We start from the raw sequence: 23598 nt of genomic DNA, 5'->3' as shown, positions 1-23598 counted from the left end.
AGTTAAAGTTCAGTATGAATGTACGTTTTGTAGATGTCTCAGTCTCAAAGTCAAAATGATATCATCTGGCATCCTGTTTGTATCCATTATTAGAGCTGTAAGGGTCTAAATTAAATCAACAGGGAACTGCCAGAAACTCAAGCCCAAATCACAGGAGAATGTGGAATGAGGCATATTATTCCTGATGTCCGATGGGTCTTGGCTGAAAGCAAAATAAAAAATACAGAAAGATTTTTACCTCTGTTTTATTGGCAATGCAAAGGCATTTGACTTTGTGGATCTTAGGAAATTATGGATAGTGTTCAGAAGAATAGGCTTTGCAGAACACTTAATTGTGTCCACACAGAGCTTGTAAATAGACTAAGAGTCAGACATTTGAAAAATAAAACCCGGGAATTCTGTAAGGCTTACATTCAGAAAAGCTGTGTGTCACAATTGTACACTTTCACCATCCTCGCACGATTTCTATCCTGAGCCAGAATGTGAGAGGCTGGTCTATATGAAGAAGGGGTGCCATCAAGATTGGAGGAAGACTCATTAACATCTGCAATATGCAGATAACATAACTTTGTTGGTTGAAAGTGAAGAGGATTTGAAATTCTCAGTGATAAAGGTCAAAGAATAGAGTTTTCAGTGTTTATTATACTTCAACATAAAGAAAACAAAAACCTTTACTAGACCAGTAGCCAGCATCGCGATGAATGAAGAAAATATTGAAATTGTCCAGATTTCATGTTACTTGGATCCACAGTCAACATCCATGGAAACAGCAGTTAAGACATCCAAGGAGGCATCGCATTGGGCAAGCCTGACGAGCTGGGATGCCACGCTGAGGACTGGCGCGCCCCGGGACCAGCCATCGTGTTTTCGTGTGCAAAGCTGGAAAATGAATAAAGGTGACCAAAGAAGAAGTGATGCACTCGAACAATTGTGTTGGTGAAGAATATTGAATAGCCCATAGTCTGTCCGAAGAATCAACAAATCTGTCTTGGAGTAAGTACAATCTGAATGCTCCTTAAAACAAACACTTAGCAGACATAACCAAATACCTTGAAGGGATGATTGGTTGGATTTAGTGGCTCAGGACCATAGTCTCAGAGGACACCAAGACCAATTGGTGTAGCAGAACTCTCTAAGACAATGCTCTACATACTACTTCAGTGAGTATCGACTGGGGTCTTAAAAACTCAAGAATGATTATCTAAGTTGCCACTACTGGTCTCTCCCTATCTGAAGGAAAGACAACTGAAGAAAACCAAAGACACATGGGATAATGAGTTTAATGGACTAACGGACTTCATGAAGTTTAGCCTCCTCCATGACCCTGATACTAGAAGAACTAGATGGTGCCTGACTGCCAACTGTTCCAGAAGGGATTGCATTAGAAGGTCCTGGAGAGAGTTGGGAGCTGGGGTGGGATCTGGAACTCATAATATAGAAAGCCTGGGTCTTGAAGATAAACAAGCGACCATCTAGCTGAGAAACAACAAAGCTCACATGGAAGAAGCACACCAGACTGCCCCAACACAATCCCTGAAGACAATGCTGCAGGTGCATAAGTAAATGTGGTGAAGAAAGCAGATGGTGCCCGACTATCAAAAGATATACGCCTGGGGTCTTAAACGCTTAAAGATAAACAAGTGATCATTTAGATGAGAAACAACGAAGTCCACATGGAAGAAGCACACCAGCCTGTGTGATCAAGAGGTGTTGAAGTGATCAGGGATCAGGCATCAAAGAACAAAAAATCTTATCATTGAGAATTAAGGGGAGTGCAGAGTGGGGACCCAAAGCCCATCTGTAGTCAACTGGACATCCCTTCACAGAAGGGTCTTGAGAAGAAGACAAGCCAGTCAGGGCACAGTGTAGCAATGATGAAACATACAACTTTCCTCCAGTTCTTTAATGCTTCCTTCCCCCCACCTCCTCCCCCAGTATTATTATCCCAATTCTACCTTACAAATCCGGCTAGACCAGAGCATGTACACTGGCACAGATAGGAACTGGAAACACAGGGAATCCAGGACAGATGAACCCCTCAGGACCAGTGGTAAGTAGCAATACTGGGAGGGTGGGGGGAAGGTGGGGTGGAAAGGGGGAACAGATTACAAGGATCTATATATAACCGCCTCCCTGGGGGACAGATAGCAGAGAAGTCTGGTGAGGGAGCTGTCAAACAGTATAAGATATGACAAAATAATAATTTATAAATTATCAAGGGTTCATGGGGGAGGGCGGAGCAGGGAGGGAGGGGAAAAATGAGGAGCTCAAGTACCAGGGCCTCAAGTGAAGAGCAAATGTTTTGAGAATGATGAGGGAAACAAATGTACAAATGTGCTGGACACAATGGATGTATGTGTGGATTGTGATAAGAGTTGTAGGAGCCCCCAATAAAATTATTTAATTTAAAAAAAGATAAAAGAAAGCCTGTGTTTCAGGGAATCCAGGGTGGATGATACCTTCAGGACCAAGGGTGTGAGGGGCGATGCTGGGAGAGCGTAGGGTGAGTGGGTTGGAAAGGGGGAACTGATAACAGGGATCCACATGTGACCTCCTTCCTGGGAGAGGGACGGCAGAGAAGGGGGGGAAGGGAGACTCCGGATAGAGCAAGATATGACAAAATAACGATGTATAAATTACCAAGGGCACATGAGGGAGGGGGGAGCGAGGAGGGAGGGGAAAAAAAAAAGAGGACCTGATGCAAAGGGCTTAAGTGGAGAGCAAATGCTTTGAGAATGATTGGGGCGGGGAATGTATGGATGTGCTTTATACAATTGATGTATGTATATGTATGGATTGTGATAAGAGTTGTATGAGCCCCTAATAAAATGTAAAAAAAGAAAAGGAAAAAAAAAAGAAAGAAAGAAAAGAAAATGATTAGGGCAAAGAATGTACAGATGTGCTTTATACAATTGATGTATGTATATGTATGGACTGTGATAAGAGTTGTATGAGTCCCTAATAAAACGTTTAAAACAAAACAAAACAAAAGAAAGCCTGTGTTTATTGGTCAGCTAGAAACTCGTGGAACCCCTAGGAATATGGCTCTTAATCACCATCCAGATCTGGAATTAAATTTACCCCCAGCTCAATTTTCAGCAAACAGGGCCAGGTGTATAACACGAGTATTATATGAATGCTTTAAAATAATCAACCATTTGAAATCAAAATATTAAAATTTACCATGAATAAAGTTCAGAAAGGTTAAGAAAAGAGGAAGAATGGGATTGGGAAACATAGGACCAAAGTGGAATAAATGATATTTCACTGTGGGGATGATAAGCAATTACATGAAACAAATCGTTTATGAATTGTTTCATGGAAACATGATTTTTTTTCTATACATCTTCACCCAATTCATAATAATTTTTTTTCATAATAAAATGGAAAAAATGATGTGTAGAAGTGAGAATGGTAAGACTTTGTCCAACATACTGGGGCTGTGTTGTCAGGAGGACCCAAGTATTGTGCCTGGAAAAGTAGAGGGTCAGTGAGAGAGAGAGAGACCCTCAATGAGCTATTGATACAGTGGCTGCCATGATGGGGTCAAACAGAGCCCCTACACCACCGGGCTTCCTCATCATTAACTATTCATCCCTCTGTACTAAACCAGCTCATCTCTTACCTAGACCCAGGATTTCAGTAGCTTAATTTCAGCAGACCCTTGCTTTCACTCTCTGCCACCTCCCACCTATCTTCCAGAAACCATAATGATGTCATTGCACTGTCTTTATGACAATTATGCTACTTTGTTGTGTCTGCTGATATCATTGGAGCCCAATTGAATTGCTGTAGCAAAGATCACAGCACCCTTTACCCACATCTTCTGCCAGCGCTCTCACACATCACTTAAGACATCTAGTCAAGCATTGAATATAAGAAATTCCAAATCTGTTGGCACTCTTATACTGGTTTTTTCCCCCAGCTTATCAAATTTCTTCCCATATTTTTCTTCCTTGTAGACTCCTACTCACTCTTTAAACAGCAGCAAATCCACTGCCATCAAGTCCATGCCAATTCGATACAGGGCTTCTGAGACTGTAAACGTTACAGAAGCAGCAGCCTCATCTTTCTCCCACAGAGAGTTTGGTGGGTTTGAACTGCTGACCTTAGGCTAGCCCCCACACCACCACAGTTCCTACGCTAAGATCCAGCTTAAGAAGGCCTCCTTCTCCTAATGCCAAAGGTAAAATTAATGCTCCTCCCTCCATGTTTCCACAGCATGTTAGGACTAGCCCCTGATACAGCATGTTAGGACTAGGCAGTTATATGGAATCATAATTACTTTTTAATACTTCTGTCATCCCTACAGGGGTCCTGCTGGCAGAGAGGTTAAAGTACTCAGCTGAGAACTGAAAAGGCATGGGTTTGAGTTCCCCAGCTGCTGGGCAGGAAAGGGTGTGGTCGTCTGCTTCAGTTAAGATTTATGGCCTTGGGAGCCCCAGGGGGGCAGTTCTGGGATTGAGTCAATGACAATAGGCTGGCTTGGGCTTTCCCGGCAGTCTGTGAGCTCCTGGGGGGCAGAAGCAGCATTTAATCTATTGTTATATTTCCAGCATTTTATTTTCCATGCACTCAAAAGTTTAAGGGAATTATAGCATCTGGGAATAGATGTTTCTTGATTCTTAATTTACATATTTTAAGCCAGAATAAGTGAGCAACATTAAGTGAGACAGAAATCTAATTAGCACATCTGTAATTCTTTGCCTATTTTTATTCTCCATATGCTCCTACCCATCTTCCCCCCAGAGCAAGGCCCATACTTAGTCCCTCTCCATAGCTTTTATCCACCTTTTCATCGCCTCCCTCAAGGATATCAGTGTTGCGGTCTCATTGTTCATCTTCTTAAAGCAAAAGGAAACAAAACAAACACCCGATAGAGGTTTGAGTCCAGAGTTGTCGGCAGTCTTCTACGCAGCAACAGGCCCGGGCACTTGATCCACTTTCAGTCTGAAAGGTCACTCTGGACACGAAGCTTTTAATAGCATACACAACCAAATATAGTCTCCAAGAACTGCCCCTGTGAGCAAAGGCGTCCTGGAAGGCTCTGTAAGATGAGTCTTTGAAAACTGAGTTGTGAGACATCAACACAGCGCAACAGCCATATGTAATTGTGACTGTGTATTCTGGTAAATGTGCTCTCATGTGCATCAGTGTACATATGTGGGGCCTCCAAAACATTAATGGAAAAATCCCACTATCTTTTAATTCCATTTTCCATGAAATCCTCTTGACTGCTTGACCAAATTTTATAGAAATCTTAATTACTCTTCACTAGACAACTTCATTATTCAATTATAATCTAAATTGGGTTTTAAAAGAGCCTCAGTTATTTCATGATGTATTGTAATCAAGGCTAAATGACTAACCATCATTAAAAGTAAATAAATGTTTATTGTGACCTGCTAGTACTACATTATATGAACCTGGCAGCACTTGGCTGCAAACCAAAAGGCTGACTATTTGAATCAATTCAGCAACTCAGTGTGAAAAAGACTTAGCAATTTGTTTTTCTCAATATTACAGCTTAGAAAGCCTTATGGGATAGTTTTACTGCTACACGGGGTCATTGTGAGCTGAAGTAGACTGAAAGATACCCAACAACAACAGTACTAGATAAATTAATAGAAAGAAAAAAATATATATAAACAGAATTCATGTTTTTAAGGCGCTGACATTTTAGCTGGTTAAATAGACTATATACTTAAAAAGAAAAACTATGCTATCAAAAGTTATAGATACCAAACGCCATTGCGGTTGGATTGATTCCAACCCATTGCTACCGTATAGGAAAGAGCAGAACTGTTCCCACAGATGTTTTGTGTGGAAGCAGGCTGTTACATCTTTCCTGTGAGGAGCTGCTGGTGGCTTGGAAGGGCTAATCTTTCTGTTAGCAGTCAAGTGCTTTAAACATTGGACAACCAAGGATCCTGAAAAATCACAGATGAGAAAGGAGGTCACTGGGAAAAGCTCCTAGGATTTGTCTTGACCTCAACGAGAAAGGCCTTTGATTATCAGAGAAGAGAAAGTGAGCATGTGTATGGAGGTGGCAAATGGACAAGTGGACATGATGTATTTAGGAAATAATGAGTGGGCTTGGGGTTGAATCTTCACCCTCAAGGAAGACACTAGTAGGGAGACAGAAAACAAGGGTTGCAAGAGCAAATGGTTCTAGATCAGTGGTTCTCAACCTGTGGGTTGCGACCCCTTTGGGGGTTGAACTATCCTTTCACAGGGGTCATCCGATTCATAACAGTAGCAAAATGACAGTGATGAAGTAGCAATGAAAATAATGTTATGGTTAGAGGGTCACCACAACATGAAGAACTGTATGAAAGGGTCGCAGCATTAGGAAGGTTGAGAACCACTGTTCTAGATGGCCATGATAAGGAATTTGGACATAATATATATTAAGCACTGGTTCTGTACAGTTACTCTGGCAGCGGTATTCAGGATGGGTCTCACTGCATTGAGTTGATCATGACTCATAGTGACCCTATAGGACAGAGTAGAACTGAATTTCCAAGACTGTAACTTTTTACAGGAGTAGAAAGCCCCATCTTTCTCCTGAAGAGCAGGCTGGTGGTTTTGAACTGCTGACCTTGAGGATCACAGCCTAACACGTAACCACTATGGTCCCAGTGGGAATAACAACAGAAACCAAGAAGCTGCTTAGGAGACTGTTGTCAGAATTCAAACGTGGGGAGATGAGAGCCTTGATTACAAAGTTGGTTCTGGGACTGGCAGAGCAAAGGAACAGGTAGAGACATAATATACTTCCCAGAAAATATCCCTGGTGGTTGGAGTCAGTAAGTCTCACGTGACATTTCTGAAAAGTTCAGGTGTCCTGAGGAGTCAAGCCCTTCTTTGACTGAGTGGGAAAAACCTGTTAGGATCTTTGCAGTGTAGTCGAGAATGATCTTCCCCAGCTCCCCACTTTGTTTTCTCATGAACACAATCCCAATTTTGTTCAGGTATTGAGTAGCCATATGCTTCGGGGGATCCTGGGCTATTCCTGCTTCTGAGTAGAGGGTGAATCTTAATTACATTAAGCTACCCTAACACCGTGGAGAAAAGAGTGAAGTTGTCAGGGATTTCATCTTGTTTGGATCCACAATCAGTGCTCTTGGAAACAGCAGTTGAGCGATTAAGTGACACATTGCATAGGGAAAACTTACTGCACACGTGTTGAAAATGTAAGGATGTTACTTTGAGGTCTAAGGTGTCCCAGACTCAAGCCATGGTATTTTCGATTGCCTCACGTGCACGCGGAAGTTGGACGTTGAACAAGGAAGCCGGAAGAGGAGTCGGTGCGTTTGAGTGCTGGTGCTGGTGAAGAACACCGAAAGCACCATGGGCTGCTGACAGACAAACAAAGGTCTCAGAAGTACAGCCAGAATGCCCCTGAGAGGCAGGATGGCGAGCCTACAGCTCATCGATGTTGGACGTATTATCAGGAGAGACCAGTCCTGGAGATGGACATCACACTTCATAAAGTAGAGGGGAAGAGAAAAAGCTGAAGGCCCTTGACAAGATGTACTGATACAGTGGGGCTATCATGGGCTCAGGCACACCAACAGCTGTGAGTATAGTGCAGGACCAGGGGGTATTTTGTTCTGTTGTACCTAGGGTCACTATGGGTCAGAACCGACTTCACGGCACCTAACAACTAACCTAAAGCTTGTCAGTTCAAACCCACCCAACAGCACTGCAGAAGAAAATCTTGGTGATCGACCCCCATAGAGATTAGAACAAGACAATCTTATGCAGCAGGTCGACTCTGTAGCGCAGGGGTTGCCACGAGTCAGACCTGATTTGACGGTGGGCTTGGGGTTTTTGTTGGTTTGTAACTGTTCTATTGCTCGACTTTTTATTATGGTAGTTATAACTTTGCCTTATTGATGAGTCCTTTATTAATTAGGGCTTCTGTCCTCAAGGACCTAGCAGTTTGGCGAAGGAGAGGTTGTAGATCAGCTTTTCAACACTGCCTTCTTCTGGGACTACCACTGGTTTCCACATGGATGTCCCTTGGACCAGAAAGAAGACTGAAGGAGGACAAGAATGGGGGAGCCTCTGAGAGAGCCCAGTTTCTCTGTCCTTAGCTCACTCAGGATGAGCCCTTGTGTGCCTGTCCCTGCACTCAGCCCTGAACCCCGACAAGAAAGTTTGGGAGGGAAAAAGAACAATGGAGCGCTTGCCACTCCAACCCCGGCGCTCCGTCTCCAGGGCTGCTGCGTGCCCGTCCAGATGCAGTGCTGCGGCTCCCTGCTCCAGGACCACCTCTTGCCTACCGGGATCTAGAGAATGCCTTCTGTCTGCCTTTGGATAGTTGGCCTTTTTTCTCCCCAGTTTTATAATTTCCTGATCTCATCTGCCTGACCTCCTTGCCCCATTACATTGCTTCTCAGACTTTATTTATAACAACACTGTGGCTTAGACTCCTGCCTTCGCTACGACGCTTTCAGAGAAAGCCGTTCTCCACAGATAAACAGCAGCGCTAAGAGGTAAGCAGTACTCTGCACCAGTAGAACAAGTATCTGGAATATCAGCCGCAGGTCTTTGCTGCTTGTGATAGGATTGAATCTAGTACTAACAATTGGAAACGTCGAGCACTTTGGCTGCTATATTTTGAGTTCTAAACTAATAAAATCAACGATGTTCTTCGCGTCTTTCCTGTTTTCTTTCCTGGGCAGAGATTAAGTTGCCGTTAGTAACTTTGTGGTGAGGAGCGAGCTGGCTCCTTGTTACAGTAGCACATGCAGAGGGCAAGAGGATGTGTGAGAATGATACTTTGCCAAGGAGATTGCCATCCTGGTTTTGCTCATTTTGAACTTCAGAAATTTGACTGCAATTATCAAGTAGATGCATTCAGTTCAAATCTCTCTCCACCAACATGTCACAGAGAGGGGTTCTTTAATTTGGGAATTTATAAAAGATTACAAAAAGATTCACTGAGAATGTTTGAACACATATTATAGCATGAGAATGCTATACATTTCATTAGTTCTATCTCCAGACTCCAGAGTCCCTGGGTGGTGCAAATGGTTAAGTGTTCAACTACTAGCCCAAAGGCTGGCAGTTCAAACTCACCCCGAGCTGCCTCGGAAGATAAAAATGGTGCTCTTCATCTGAAAGGTGACAGCCTTGAAAACCCATGAACTCAAAACCTATTACGCAGCCATATAGTGAAATCCGCCTGGTAGAGAGACAGTGATAGAATTACAGACCAAAGGAACAGGATAGAGAACACAGATAGAAAGCCATCAACCCACAGACAACAATCTTTGACAAAAGGCCAGAGAACATGAAATGTGAAAGGGAAAGTCTCTTCAGCAAATGGTGTGGGCAAACTTGGATTTCCATCTGCAGAAGAATGAAGCAGGACCCACCCCTCACCCCATGTACAAAAATGAATTCAAGATGGATCAAAGACCCAAATGTAAATCTCAGAGCTAAAGATCATCAGTGAGACAATAGGGGCAAACTTAAGGGCCCTATTTCAGGGCACAGATACACTATCATATATAATGAAGGAAACACAGTCGATGACTGGGACTTACTGAAACAAGACATTTATGTGCAGCAAAGATGTCATCAAAAGTGTAAAAAGAGAATTCATGGAGTGGGAGTGAATGCTTGACAACAAATCAACAGTATCTAAGATCTATAGGAAACTGCAAAACCTCAATAAAAAAAGATGAACAACCCAATTAAAAAGTGTGCAAAGGATATGAGGACTGTTCAGTAAAGATGACATCTAGATGGCCAACAACCATATGAAGAAATGCTCACAATCACTAGCCCCGGGGAGATGCAAGTCAAGACAAAGATGAGATACCACCTTACACCAGCATTGACAGGCAAGTTCAATAGAACAAAACAAACGCTGGAGAGGCTGCAGAGAGATTGGAACCAACAAACACTGCAGGTTGAACTGTGAATATGTACAGCTCCTGTGGAAAGCGATATGGCACCACCTCAAACAATTGGGTATAGAAATTCCATATGATGCGGCAATCGCATGCTGGGTATGTGTCCTAAAGAAGTGAGAGTCATAACATAAACAGATGTATGCACACCCATATTTGGTGCATCATTCTTCATAATAGCAAGAAGATGGAAACAACGTAAATTCTCATCAGTAGAAGGATGGATAAAAATATACACACAAGGAATTTCTATGCATCACTGAAAACAAGGATGAAACCATGAAGTACTTCATGACATAGATGGACCTGGAAGAACATCTTGTTGAGTGAAATTAGTCATCATAGAAGGAAAATTATTGTATGAAACCACTGGTATAAGAAGGAAACTATTTAAAAACAAACAAACAAAATAAAGACATTGTGGTAGTTACATAATCTGGTGTCAATTTGAGGATTAAGAGTGTAGGGGTGGAGTCCAGCCTGTCAATCAAGATACAGCCAATGAGACCTCCGTGTGGGCCTGGCATTCTCCTGAGGATGCTGGGAACTCCTGTTTTTCCTCCCTGGAGGTGGGAGCCACTCTTTCTCACTGCTGAGTCCCTGAGAGGACCAGATGGAGACAGGCTGGGGGCAGTCAGAGCCTCTGAACTGAAGGAACAGTGGAAACTCCTGCCAGTGCTGATACGCCTCTACTACCACTGGATCCACAAGACTTCCCACCCACTGGCTCGTGCTGTTTGTGCATTCAACATCATTGCAGGTGTTTCATGAGTCTGAAGAGCAATTTATAGGTTGGTATCAAACATATGGGCTAATGTCGGACTTATGGACTTGATCTGAAGTAGGCTGGGGTGTTTTCTCAATATTCAGTTGCTCTTGTATATAAAACTCTTTTTATACACATATGTGTTTCCTATAGATTTGTTTCTCTAGTCAGCCTGAACTAATACAGACAGTCATACCAAAGGAACAGATTTTACAGACTGCAGTGTGGGAGGGAGAGGAGAGAAGAGAAAGTAATGGACCAGACAGGGGGTGGGGTTAGCTTTGGTGTATGGATGATTATAACTCCCAAGAGAGGGAGAGAAATCAAGGAGCAGGTGGATGACAAACTGTTGTGTGGGGTGTATGTGTGTGTGATCAGCACTTTAAAGTGTTGACTGTCTGAAACGTTCACCATCTAATTTACAACAAAAGTGTGTGTGTGTGTGTGGGGGGGGATCCCAAATAACCTATGGAGCAGTTCTACTCTGTGTTCATCACGAGGTCATCCTGAGTCAGAATGAACTTGGCAACCGGTTGGTAACCAACAACATCGTCAGACTCAGCCTCACATCGGACCCACCTCCCCCAAAAGTAAGATCCAAACAACAGTGCCAGTTCCAGGCAATGCTCCAGGTGTTTGAAGCCTGCTGTTGTTTACCTCCTTCACCCTCCTTCCTAGATTCCAGGTTCTAGAGGCTGCCTTTGGAGGGTGTACATTCTCTAGTGCCCTGGAATCCCAGAAAAGGGCAAATGGTTAAGCTACGCAGAGGTGTCTAGGAGGAAGGCTTGGCTATCTCCCTCAGGAAAGTCCGTCGTCGGAAAATGTGGTGGATTACCCTCCTAGCCTGGCACGCGTGCTCCCGCTGAGTCCGAATGTGCTCACAGCACTGGTCCTGTTGCTCCAGCTCGAGTGGCCTTCTATCCCAACGATCCCTAGACGCTACAGTCGGGTTAGTACAAAATCTCATTCTACCACTTGTTAGTTCTGGGAGCTTTAGCAAATCACTTCGTCTCTTTCAACCTCTCCGAGTCAGCATCAACCCATGGCAGTGAGTTTGGTTGAGGAAAGTGGAGATGAGAGCAGTATCCAACAATGTCAATTGTTACTTAGAGAGGGAACCTACTTATTCGGTATCTTGTATTGGTCTCCTCCCCATCTCTGTGCCCCTTCTTCCCTTCTGAACCGTAAGTGCTTCAGACGATCACCTCCTAAATGAACTACTTATAATCAAGTCCTTATTTTAGTTCCTGCTCCCAGGGAAGCCAATTTAAGACAGCACCCCTGCTGTCTGTGTAAGATGTTTCTAGTTTTAGCATCAATCGCAAAGAATCTTAGCAGACTACACCAGCTAGATCAGCGATTAGATCCACGATGTATGTGTGTTGGGCCTAAATATGTATTTAAATCGATAGGCATACTCATAAATAGTGGGGCAGATATATAAGCTTCCATGTAGGAACTGGTGAAAACCACAGAAATGTCTTCTCTACTTCAGTCGATTGCATTAGTGTTTTAATTAATATAAATTTTAACTAAGTATGAGGGGGCTTCAAAAATATGGGAAAATGCCATTATCGTTTAGTTCCATTTTCCCATGTCTTTTTGTTTCCCCCCATGAACGTCTTGAAGCTTCTCAACCTCCTGCCCCCTATCATAAGCACACAGAACGGCATAGACCACAGGCATGGTGGCTTATCACACAGTGAGCACACCCACAGAACCTCGGTCGGATCCTGAAGAGGATAGGGCCAACATCAGAAGCCCACAGGGCCTCTTCTCATTGCGTTCTACTCTCTCTTTTCCCCTCCAGAAGACGAATGCTATCTCACAATAGATCAGCTTTGCTTGTTTTTGACCTTTTCACAAATGGAATTTATTATTTATTTTAAACAGCTTGTTAGGTTATAATACACATGGTATACAATTAATTCATATAAAGTGTACAATTAAATATTTTCCAATATATTTACAGAGTTTTTAGACTATTTCATCATCTTAAAACAAAAACACACGTTAGCAGTCATTCTCCATTTCCGCCCAACTTTCCATGTTCAAGGCTACTACTAGTCTGTTTTGTATCTCTATAGATTTGCCTATTTTGGACACTTAGTTTAAATATAATTAACAGTACATAGTCTTTTGTGGCTAGTTGATTTCACTTAATATAGCGGTTTTCAACCTATGGGTTGCGACCCCTTTGGGGGTCGAATGATCCTTTCACAGGGGTTGCCCAATTCATAAAAGTAGCAAAATCACAGTTCTGAAGTAGCAACAAAAATAATTGTATGGTTGGGGGTGACCCCAACATAAGGAACTGTATGAAAGGGTCACGGGATTAGGAAGGTTAAGAACCAGTGACTTAGTATCATGTTTTTGAAGTTTATTCACATTGTAGCAGATATCCATACATCACTCTTATTTGCCAAATAATATTCCCTTGTATGGATAGAAACCTATTCCTGGCAAGTTGATTCCAACTCATAATGTGTTTATAAGACAGATTAGAACGGTCCTACAGTGCTTCCAAGGCTGTAAAACTTTACAAAAATCAAGCCTCCCACCTGATAGCATTCTCTTCCATACTAGCCGTGGGACCACCAGCCCCATCTACCTCCAAATGGACCCCAACTGCTCCTGGCCACTGGTGGCTCCTGTGGCTGCTCTGACTCCTGCAAGTGCAAAGACTGCAGATGCACATCCTGCAAAAAGAGCTGCTGCTCCTGCTTCCCCGTGGGCTGTGCCGTGTGCCCAGGGCCGCATCTGCCAAGGGGCATCGGACAAGTGCAGCTGCTGCGCCTGACAGGAGAGCCCTGCCGATGTGACTCGAACAACATGTCCAAAGCCAGAGATTCCCCTCAAATGACACTCACGTCTTTGCTACCTCCTTTTTGGGATGAAATGTATGAATGATAATAAAGGTTGCTGACTTACAAAAAAAAAAAAAACTTTACAAAAAGCAGACTGCCACATCTTTCCCCACAGAGCAGCTAGTGGGGCAGAACCTCCTTTGAGTTAGCAGCTGAGCACTTGGTACTGGGCCATCAGAGCTCCTTTCAAATGGATGTGCACATCCACTCATCTGGTCTAGGGCCATGCTGAGTCAGGGGTGATTTGATGGGAGTGAGTTTTTGATTACTGATCAACTGATGAGCACTTGGGTTGTTTCTACTTTCTGACTATTCTGAATAGTTGTAATGAACATTCATTTTTACAATACAGGTCTTTTTTTAAAAAAAACCAGCTTTATTCAGTATGTTGTACTGAATAAAGTATCCAGCTCAATGAGTTTTGACAAATACTTAAACTCATTATCTATGTAACTGTCTCAGTACTACTTTCACCATGGAGAGTTTACCCGGTCTCTAACTTGAAATAAATGGAATCATACAATGCATTCTCTTTTCTACCTGGATTCTTTCCCTCAGCATAAGCTTTTCAGATTTATACCTGTTGAATATACACATGGTTCATTAAGTTTTACTTAAATTCAGGTTTAATGCTAAGTAGTATTTAATTGTATTTGCCATGATTTTGTTAACCCATTTATGTGTTGATATAAGTGTTTGCTTGTTTGTTTTGAGTTGATATGTAGAAAGGAGTCTTGTTGGCATAGTGGGTGATGCAGTGAACTCTAACAGCAAGGTCAGTGGTTCAAACACACAAGCTGCCCTGCAGGAGGGGAGTGAGGCCATCTCCCATAAAGACTTACAGTCTTGGAAACGCTAAGGGCCAGTTCTGCACTGTTAGCACTGACTGGAAGACAGTGCATTCGGCTTCAGCAGACATGCAGTAGTATATCATGGTTTGCATTTGCATTTTCCGGATACATAAAGATGTTGAAGATTTTCATGGACTTATCGATAATTTGTACATATTTTTGGTGAAATATATTAAAAATATTTTGCCCATTTTTCTAACCGTCTGTCTTATTTGAGTTGTGAGAGCACTTGATGTATTCTGAATACAAATCCTTTATCAAATATATATATTATGGGTTTCCTCCTGATGTGTGGCTTGCAATTTTCACTTCATTCATTTCAAAGAGAAAAAGTTTAAAATTTTGATGAAGTTCAATGTAAGGTTAGTGCTTTTTGTTTGTTAAGAAAACTTTACGTTAAGGACACCCAGACAGTCTCCTGCTTTTCTCTAAGCACTTGGTAACTTTCGCTTTTACAGTTAGGAACATATTTCAAGTTAATTCTATGAGGTAGTGGTCAAGGTAAGCTCCTTTTTATTCTACGTTTTACATACAGATATCCAATTGTTTTACATACAGATATCCATTAATTCCAAACCTTTTGCTTCCCCATTCAATTATCTTAGCACAATTGTCAAAAATTAATTGGCCGACTTGGAGCCACCTGAGCGACGCGGAGGTGGCACGTTCGAGGCAGAGGATGGTGCAAGTGAAAAGGCCGGCGTTAGCTATACGAGCCCCTATAATGTGATTTAAATAAATAAAAGAAAAGGTCAGGAAAAAATTAATTGGCCGTGCATATGTAGGTGTGCTTCTTGGTTCGCCCTCTGTTCCAGTGTCTGTATGCAAATCCTTCTGCAAAGACCACACTGTTGTGATTAAGAGCAACGAATGTAATGTGTCCTTTGAAAACTTGTCTTGGCTATTTTAGCTTTTTGGTATCCCCAGATAAATTTTACATTTATGTTTTAAATCTCTGTTTAAAAAGGGTTAGTACTTTTATTGTATTGCTTTGAATTTCTGGGTCAACTTCGGGAGAAATGACATGCTAACAACATTGGACCTTCCAGCTCCCAGAGATAGTATGAATCTTCACATAAATTTTAATTTTCACACACAAATATTTTGTTAAGTTTATTCCTAAATATTTGGTTATTGATGTTACTATAAATGTATTGCTGTGAAATTTTACTTTAAATTTTTTATTGACAAAATATAACAGTGAAATAGATTTTTGTTTGTCGACTATATAGTCTGCAATATTGCTAAGTGCACATTAATTATAGTAGATTTGAGGTTCTTATGATCGATTCCTATGGATTCTTCATGTATGCAATGAAACTACAGGTTATTTAGTTGTTATTTAACTATTTCCTGTTCTGCTATTTCTCATTTCTTCCCCACCACTATTTTAGGCTTAATGTGCTCTTTTTCTAACATCTTGAGGTGGATAGAAAGCTCATATTTTAAATCTCATATTCTTTGCTTGCATGGACACTAAGGGAAAACTAATCTTCTAAGTAATACAGTTTCTTCGAGTTTTGATATGTTACATTTTCATTACTATTTCAATAAAACATGTTGTCATTTTCATTCTGACTTCTTTTATGGCACATGGATAATTTAGAAATATATTGCTGAATTTCATATACTTTTACTCAGTCAGGGGTTGAGCTGATTGAAGTTGGGCTCATCTATAGGGGTTGGTCTATTTATCATTCACGCCTATTCCTAAATTTCAAATCCTGAAGTACTTGCCAGGACCCATATATTTGGTGAGCCCTTAATTCTAGCCCCATGTGACTCGTGAACATTCTCCTCAAGCGTTTTACCTCTCAGTTGTCAGATCTGCAAATACCGTGGTGGGAAGAGACAGCCACACTCATGGCCCCGGAGTCCATTCAGAGGCTTAGTGTTCTTTACAGGAGCAGAAAGCCTCCCCCTGCACACACACGAGGAGCAAGAGTGGGTTTGTAGTTAGCACTTCAACAGAGAATCCACTTTGCGACCAAGGATCCTTGACAGAAAAACCAAACCAAACCAAACTCACTACCATCGAGTCCATTCTGATTCACAGTGCGATGCAATGGGACAGATTAGAATTGAGCCTGTGTTTCTAAGACTGTAAATCTCTGTGGAAGAAGAAAGCCTCATCCCTTTCTCCCATGGAAGGACTGGTGGTTTCGAACCGCTAACCTTGAGGTTAACAGTCCCACAAGCAGCCCACTATGCTACCAGCTGAAAAGGTGTGGGTGACCACTGAGTTAGTTGGCTAATTTCTCTAGAGGGACAATGATTTGTACTTTAGCCAAGAGCACAGGGGCTAGAAGAGTGGAAGAAAAGATGTGGCAATCTGCTCTGGTAAAGACTATAGCCTTGGGAACCCTGTAGGGGTTGATAACATACGGCAAAAATCACTTCTTTATGCTTCCCCTCTTTCTAGTACTTTAGTTCTTCAGGCTCTTACTGCATGGGTGACTCTGTGAGGTCTTCTTGGGGATTCTTGTGAGACAATTGCAGGCTCACATGCAGTTTGTAAGAATGCCATGAGATTCCCTCATATGTTTCCCCCAGTCTCCCCCAGTGAGAATATTTTGTAAAATATAGCATAATATCACAACCAAGATACTGACACAGGTCCCTTACGTGGCTATCATGGATTGAATTGTGACCCCTGAAATCTACATCAACTTGTCTGAACCATGCTTCTCCGTGGTTTGGCTGTTGTGTTATGCTAAATTTATGTAATGATGTAATAATTTTTATATTATGATCTGATGTGATCAGCCAATCAGCTGTGTAGGCATTAGGGTGGTTTGCAACATCCTGACTTAGGGCACAGCTTAGATCCGATGTAAAGGGATCTTTTCTGGGATGTGGCCTGTATAATCTTTTAATCTTCAGAGAGCTAAAGGGAGAGAGAGGTGAGCAGAAAGAGATAGAGAGAGAGGGCCTTAGTGTTTGCAAGAAACAAGAGTCTTTGCACCTAAGGCCCCTGTGTTGGCAGCAACCTTAACCCAGCGAAATGTTGATGCCAAGGCACATGGAGAGCTCCCTCCATGGGGCACTGAGGCCTGGAGAGTTAATGAGATAAGGACCTTCCTCCAGAGCTGTCAGGGACAGACAGCTTTCTCTCCAGCTGGTACCTGAATTCTACTTCCAGCCACCTAAACCATGAGTGAATAGATGTATGTTTGTTAAAGCCAACGGCTCAAGGTACATTGGTTACAGGAGCACTGCATAAACAAGACAGTAAGTAAATTTTGTGGAAAAGTCAGAGCTGGAGGCACATCGAGACTGATATTCTAGGTATTAGTGAACAGAATTGATTGGTATTGATCATTTTGAATCAGACAATTCTGTGCCTATAATGACAGATCCATCAAAAAGGACACTTTAAGATCTATATCTTCTTTTTGAAATAGGATTAAAAATGACTTTTATTGTGAATTAGGTGGATATTTATATAACTCAGGGTCTGCCTTGAAGTATAATACTATTGGTGATAGGGTAGCATCTTTATATCTACAAGGAAAACCAGTCAATACAACTGTTATTTGAGTTCACACGCCAACCACTAAAGCCAATGAGAAATTGCAGAAATTAATTTGAAGAAATTGGAGAATTATACCAACTTCTTCAGTCTGAAATTGATCAAACATCCAGACAAGATGCATCGATAATTATTGGTAACAGGAATTCAAAAGCTGGAAACAAAGAGGAAGGATCAGCAGTTGGAAAATATAGCCGTGGTTATAAGCTGGAGCTCTCATGATAAAATTTGGCAAAACCAGTAACTTTTTCACTAGGAACATGTGTTTTCAACAACATAAACGGTAGCTTTATATATGTACCTAACCAGATGGAATATGCAGGGATAAAATTGACTACATCTGTGGGTAGAAGATGATGGAGAATCTCAATATCATCAGTCAAAACCAGACCAGGGATGAACTGGGGAACAGACCATCAATTGCTCATATACAGGTTCAGGTTGAAGCTGAAGAAAATTAAACCTAGTCCATAAGAATCCAAATACAACCGTGAGTACATCCCACCTGAATTTAGAAACCATCTCAAAAACAGACTTGACCCAGTGAACACTAATGACTGATGATCGAACGAGTTTGGGGATGATATCAAGAACATCATATGTAAAGAAAGCAAAAGGTCATTAAAAAGATAGGAAAGAACAAAATAGATTTATGAAGAAACGCTAAAACTTGCTCTTGAATATAGAGTAGTGGCTTGCTGTGTTATGTCTTGGGCTGTTAACCACAAGGTCTGCAGTTCGAAAGCATCAGCCGCCCCAAGAGAGAAGGACAGGCTTTCTTCTCTCATGAAGGTTACAGCTTGGGAACTCACAGGTGCACTTCTGCTCTGTCTGATAGGGTTGCGATGAGTTGCAATTGACTCAGTGGTAATGAGTTTATGGGAGCCCTGGTGGCATGGTGGGTTACATATTGAGCTGCTATACCACAAGGTCAGCACTTCAAACCCACCAGTTGCTCCATGGAGAAAGAGGAGGCTTTTTGGTAAAGAGTTAAAGCCTAAGAAACTCACGGGGGCAGTTCTACTGTCCCAGTAGGGTCACCATGAGTCAGAATGGGCTCATGACAGTGAATTGAGAAAGCGAATGGAAGAATTGATGAAGTAAGAGAGCTAAACAGAAAATGTCAAAAGGCAAATTGAGAAGACAAATTAGTGTAATGAAATGTGCAAAACTTAGAGTTGGAAAATCAAAAGGGAAGAATACATTCAGCTTATCTTAAGCCGAAAGAAATGAAGAAAAATATTTAAGCGTTGAAATGCAATATTGGAGGATTCTCTGGGCAAATATTGAATGGTAGAGGAAGCATTAAAAGATGATGCAAAGGATACATAGACGTCATGCTTGGTAAAGTAGAGGGGCAGTGAAGGTGGATGGACACGGTGGCTGCAACAATGAGCTCAGCCATCACAACAACTGAGAGAACAGTGCAGGACCCGGGAGCGATCGTTCTCTTGTACAGATGGCAGTTATGAACCAGAACTAGGAGCCAGACAGACGACAGAATCTAACAACAAAATCCAAAATGCCTAGGGTATAGACCTTTATGTGTTCTATTTCCTTTTTGACAATTTCCAACTTTTCTATATTCATATAGACTATATTACTGCTTCGTATAGTCCAGGTTCCAATTACTAAAACATGTTTGCAGCTGTTTTTTGTTTCTCATTTTGAGTCATGTCCCATCAGCAAATGAAGGTCCAGACGACTTGGCTCCGGCAGGCTTTACTCCACGTCATTATGGTCAGCTCCACTTTGAGGAGGCAGCTCTTCTCATTCCTATTTCGAGAGCCTTCTGACCTGAGGGGCTCATAGTCCAGTGCCATCTCTGAGAAGGTTCTGCTGCTATTCATGAGACTTTCGGTGGCTATTTCCTCTCAAATGGACAGCTTGTTCGTTCTTCGCAGTCTGTTCTTAGTCTGTAAGCTCTACTGAAACTTGTTCACTTTTTCGGACCCTGCTGGCCTTTGAAATACCAGTGACATTGTGTGTTGTCAGATTGACTAGAGAAATAAAGTCAATGACACTAATATATGTATCAGAAAGAGCTTCATATCAAGAAATTATTATATATTGAGAAAACATCTCAGCCTAGTGCAACTCAAGTCCATAAATCCAATCCTAGTCCATACATCCTTCTTCAGACTCATGCAACCACATGCAATGATGCAGAATGCAGAAGATCCCAGACTGGTGGGTGCAAAGCCATGTGGATCCAATGGCAGTGGCTCTGGCAGCAATCAGGGTCAGCCAGCAGGAAGGTGAAGGGAGTGGTGGAGAGTGGGGAGGGGGTGTTTCCCAGGACCCACCTCATGAGAAGCCCACACCCACAAGGACACACCATCAAGCTGTGACCTGATTGACAGGCCCTACCGCTACACTTTTATATATCTTTAAGTTGACGTGAAATTACATAACTACCACATATAGCATCCAGCATCAAAGCAGCACAGACGCCACCCCAGATTGACAACCAGAAAAATGGTTGCTGGGGGTGTAGGCTGTATCCAACATACATGGCAGTCTGGCAAAGCGCTCTTGATTTTTAATCAACATGGATCTTGTATTTGGTTTGTCATCATCTGACTTCTAGTTCTTTTGGCTTGAACCATTCACCCTGCCATTTTACCTGCTGATCTTTGGGTTGGTTAGCTCCTGAAACTATGTGAGTCAGAAACCTCTAGCCTCATGTCTGACCCCTGGACTTGCATCTTGCCAGTCTCTACAACCATGAGCCATGTACACATATGTATGCTTTATTAGTTTTGGTTCCCTGAGTGAACCCAGTCTAAGACCTCGTACTAGATACTATGACAGAAGCAAAACTGTTTGTGCTCAACTGCTAACCTGAAGGTTGGTGGTTTGAGCCTACCCAACAGTGACAGGGAGCCTTGGTGGCGTAGTGGATTATGTGCTGGCCTGCTAACTGCAAGGTCAGCATCTTGAAACCACCAGCCACTCCAAGGATAAAGATGAGGCTTTCTACTCCTGTGAAGATTGACAGCCTTGGAAACCCATAGGAGCAGTTCCGCTCTGCCCTGTCCTGTAGGGTCACTATGTGTCAGAATTAACTCTACAGCAATTAATGAGGGCAATGATAAACAAGGAAGACAAGCCCTGGAGATCTGGTTGGTTAAGGTTACACCAAGAAAGCCCTGTGTAGCAGTTCTGCTTTGTAACACATGGGAGTAACCAAGAATCTAATCAACTCAGTGGCAACTAGCAATAATCCACTCATCTTATTCAGACCTCTACAGTGTTAGCTGACTGAGGAGTATGTGCATGTATCTTTGTGTATTAAGTTCTACACAATACTTCTTCTTGTATAGCTATCCACCACCACCACAGCCAAGATATTGAACAGCTCCAATGCCATAGGATCCCTGTGTTGTCCACACTTATTTCCCTTCCCTTCCACCTTCACTGAGTTCTTAACCCTGGAAAACCACTAGTCTTCCATTTCTAAAATTTTACATAAATATAAAATGCAAGATTTGGGAGATTGGATTTTTTCACTTTGCACATTTCTCCGGAGATTCACCCAGGTTGTCACGTGTATCAATAGTTCATTATTTTTTATTGCTGAGTAGTATTTCATAGCTACTGTGAATTGCGTTCCCCCCTCTCCACAAATGAGGAAACTCTAGCCCCTATACCTACAAATATGGCTGTGGCAGTTACATAATCTGTCAACTTGTAAAGGGGTGGAGCCTAGCCTGTCTATCAGGTCGCAGCTTGATGACCTCATTTGGAAGGTGCAAATGGAGGTAAATAGCTCACTGGGGGCCAGATACACGCTCATTCCCTGTGAGACATTGCCTGTTGACAAGCCACATGGAGCTACACTGATGGAGCCCGAGTCCTGAAGCTGGAGGAGCCACATGGAGACTCACGCCAGTGCTGAGATGCTTCCACCACCATTGAATCCACAAGACTTTCCACCCACTGGCCTGTGATCTTCCTGCATTTTGTGTCATTGCATGACTGAATGAGTCTAAAGAAAAATTTATGGGCTACTATTGACATATGGGCTAATATCAGACTTATGGACTTTTTCTGGACTGGGCTGGGATGTTTTCTCAATATACAATTACTCTTTATATAAATCTCTTTCTTGTACACATCTGAGTGCCTATGAATTTTGTTTCTCTAGTCTACCTGGACTAACACAATGGCCCTGCTTGATAATAGGGAGCTTTCTTTTTTTAAGTTAATGGTGTTATACCAGAATACAGTCGCCCCTAAGCCCAATAGTTTCTGAATATTATCTTATAAAAAGAGCAGAATATATATATATGTATATATAAACATGCAGGAAGAAAACAGATGTCGGGAAATGCCAAGGAACCTCTGGGACTATCCCTAAGTTTAGATGCCCTAGAGTTGAAGTCAAATTGAACTTGTAACCTCCCTATTATCTGTGAGGCAACAAATTCCTGTTCTTTAAAGTCACCACTTGTGGTATTTGTGTTATACAAGCATTAGGAAACTGAGACAATGGGTGTGTGCCATTTTCATCTAGCACATGCTTAGAATAAATACATCAATGGGTATGTACAATCTACTTGCTGAAAGACTTCTAAGCTGATTCCTGATTTCGGGTATTATAAATTAAGCTGCTCTAAGCATTTGTGTATAGGTTTTTGTATAAACATAAACTTTCATTTCTCTAGCACAATTGCCGAAGTGCATGTTTTCTGGGTCAGATTTTGTAAGAAATTGCCAAACTGGGTTCCAGAGTGGCTTTTCCACTGTACATCCCTACTAGGAATGCATGAGTGATCCAGTTTCTCTACATCTTTGTCAGCACTTGGTGTTGCCACTTTTTATTTTAGCCAAACTGTCACTATAAGAAAGAATTGACTCGATCGCAGTGAGCTTGGAGTTTAAGTTTTGACAAGTGTGTAAAAGACTTGATTTTAATCCAGGTGTTCTAGAATTTTTCAAGTGAGATTTGAAAGACTTCAAAGGTGAATCTGATTTGTGGCCAGGGCTATGGACCACTAGTCTCAGAAAATACAAAGACTGAAAGAAACATCATGCTTTAAAGAAACAGCTGTATCCAGTGATGTAAATCTGTTAGTGAATGGAAAGAACATTTCTGAGCTATATACAAGCACTGACCCTGTAAAGTAACCATGTTTAGGAAAATAATTTTTAGAACTTGAACATTCAAAATAGGTTCATTGTAAAGATATTCTAAACCAAAAGAATTTTTCAAACCATTTTATTAGAAGCTAATCTAGACATCATACCATTCCATAGTTCAATCATATCAAGCAGTGTTGTATAATCACTACCACAATTTCAAAACATTTTCTTCTTTCTTGTACTCCTTGATATCTGCTCCCCCAGAATTTAAAAAATTTAAATATCTAATCAGAATCAACTTGATGGCAGCTGCCACCACCACTAAATGATACATTGTTACCTAGAACCATGGAAGAGTTTCTTACTCACAAGAAGAAAAATAAAGAAGAAATTAAAAAAGTCAATAAGGAGATGTATAAATTGTCCAAATCACTTAGAATGGGGCAAAATGCAGAGAAAGTTCAGGCAGTGACTAAGTTAATTGATTAAACTGAAGTTGCTGCAACCTGTGCCCACCCAGGACAGTTGTGCAGGGTCTCTAGGAAGAGTTGAACTATCTCAGGCA

The 23598-nt window shown here is 41.8% G+C and overlaps 1 protein-coding gene and 1 pseudogene across 1 annotated transcript in view; one reads left to right on the top strand and one right to left on the bottom strand.

Annotated features, from left to right (window-relative positions):
* The window catches only part of WDR53 (WD repeat domain 53), a 54059-nt gene that overhangs the window by 1403 nt on the left and 29058 nt on the right, over positions 1-23598 (bottom strand). The gene's annotated exons all lie outside the window — the stretch shown is intronic.
* Positions 13313-13495, top strand: LOC142454276 (metallothionein-2B pseudogene; annotated as a pseudogene).

The sequence above is a fragment of the Tenrec ecaudatus genome, chromosome 8 (assembly GCF_050624435.1).
Source record: "Tenrec ecaudatus isolate mTenEca1 chromosome 8, mTenEca1.hap1, whole genome shotgun sequence".
NCBI lineage: Eukaryota > Metazoa > Chordata > Mammalia > Afrosoricida > Tenrecidae > Tenrec > Tenrec ecaudatus.
This window is presented reverse-complemented; position numbering and strand designations above follow the sequence as displayed.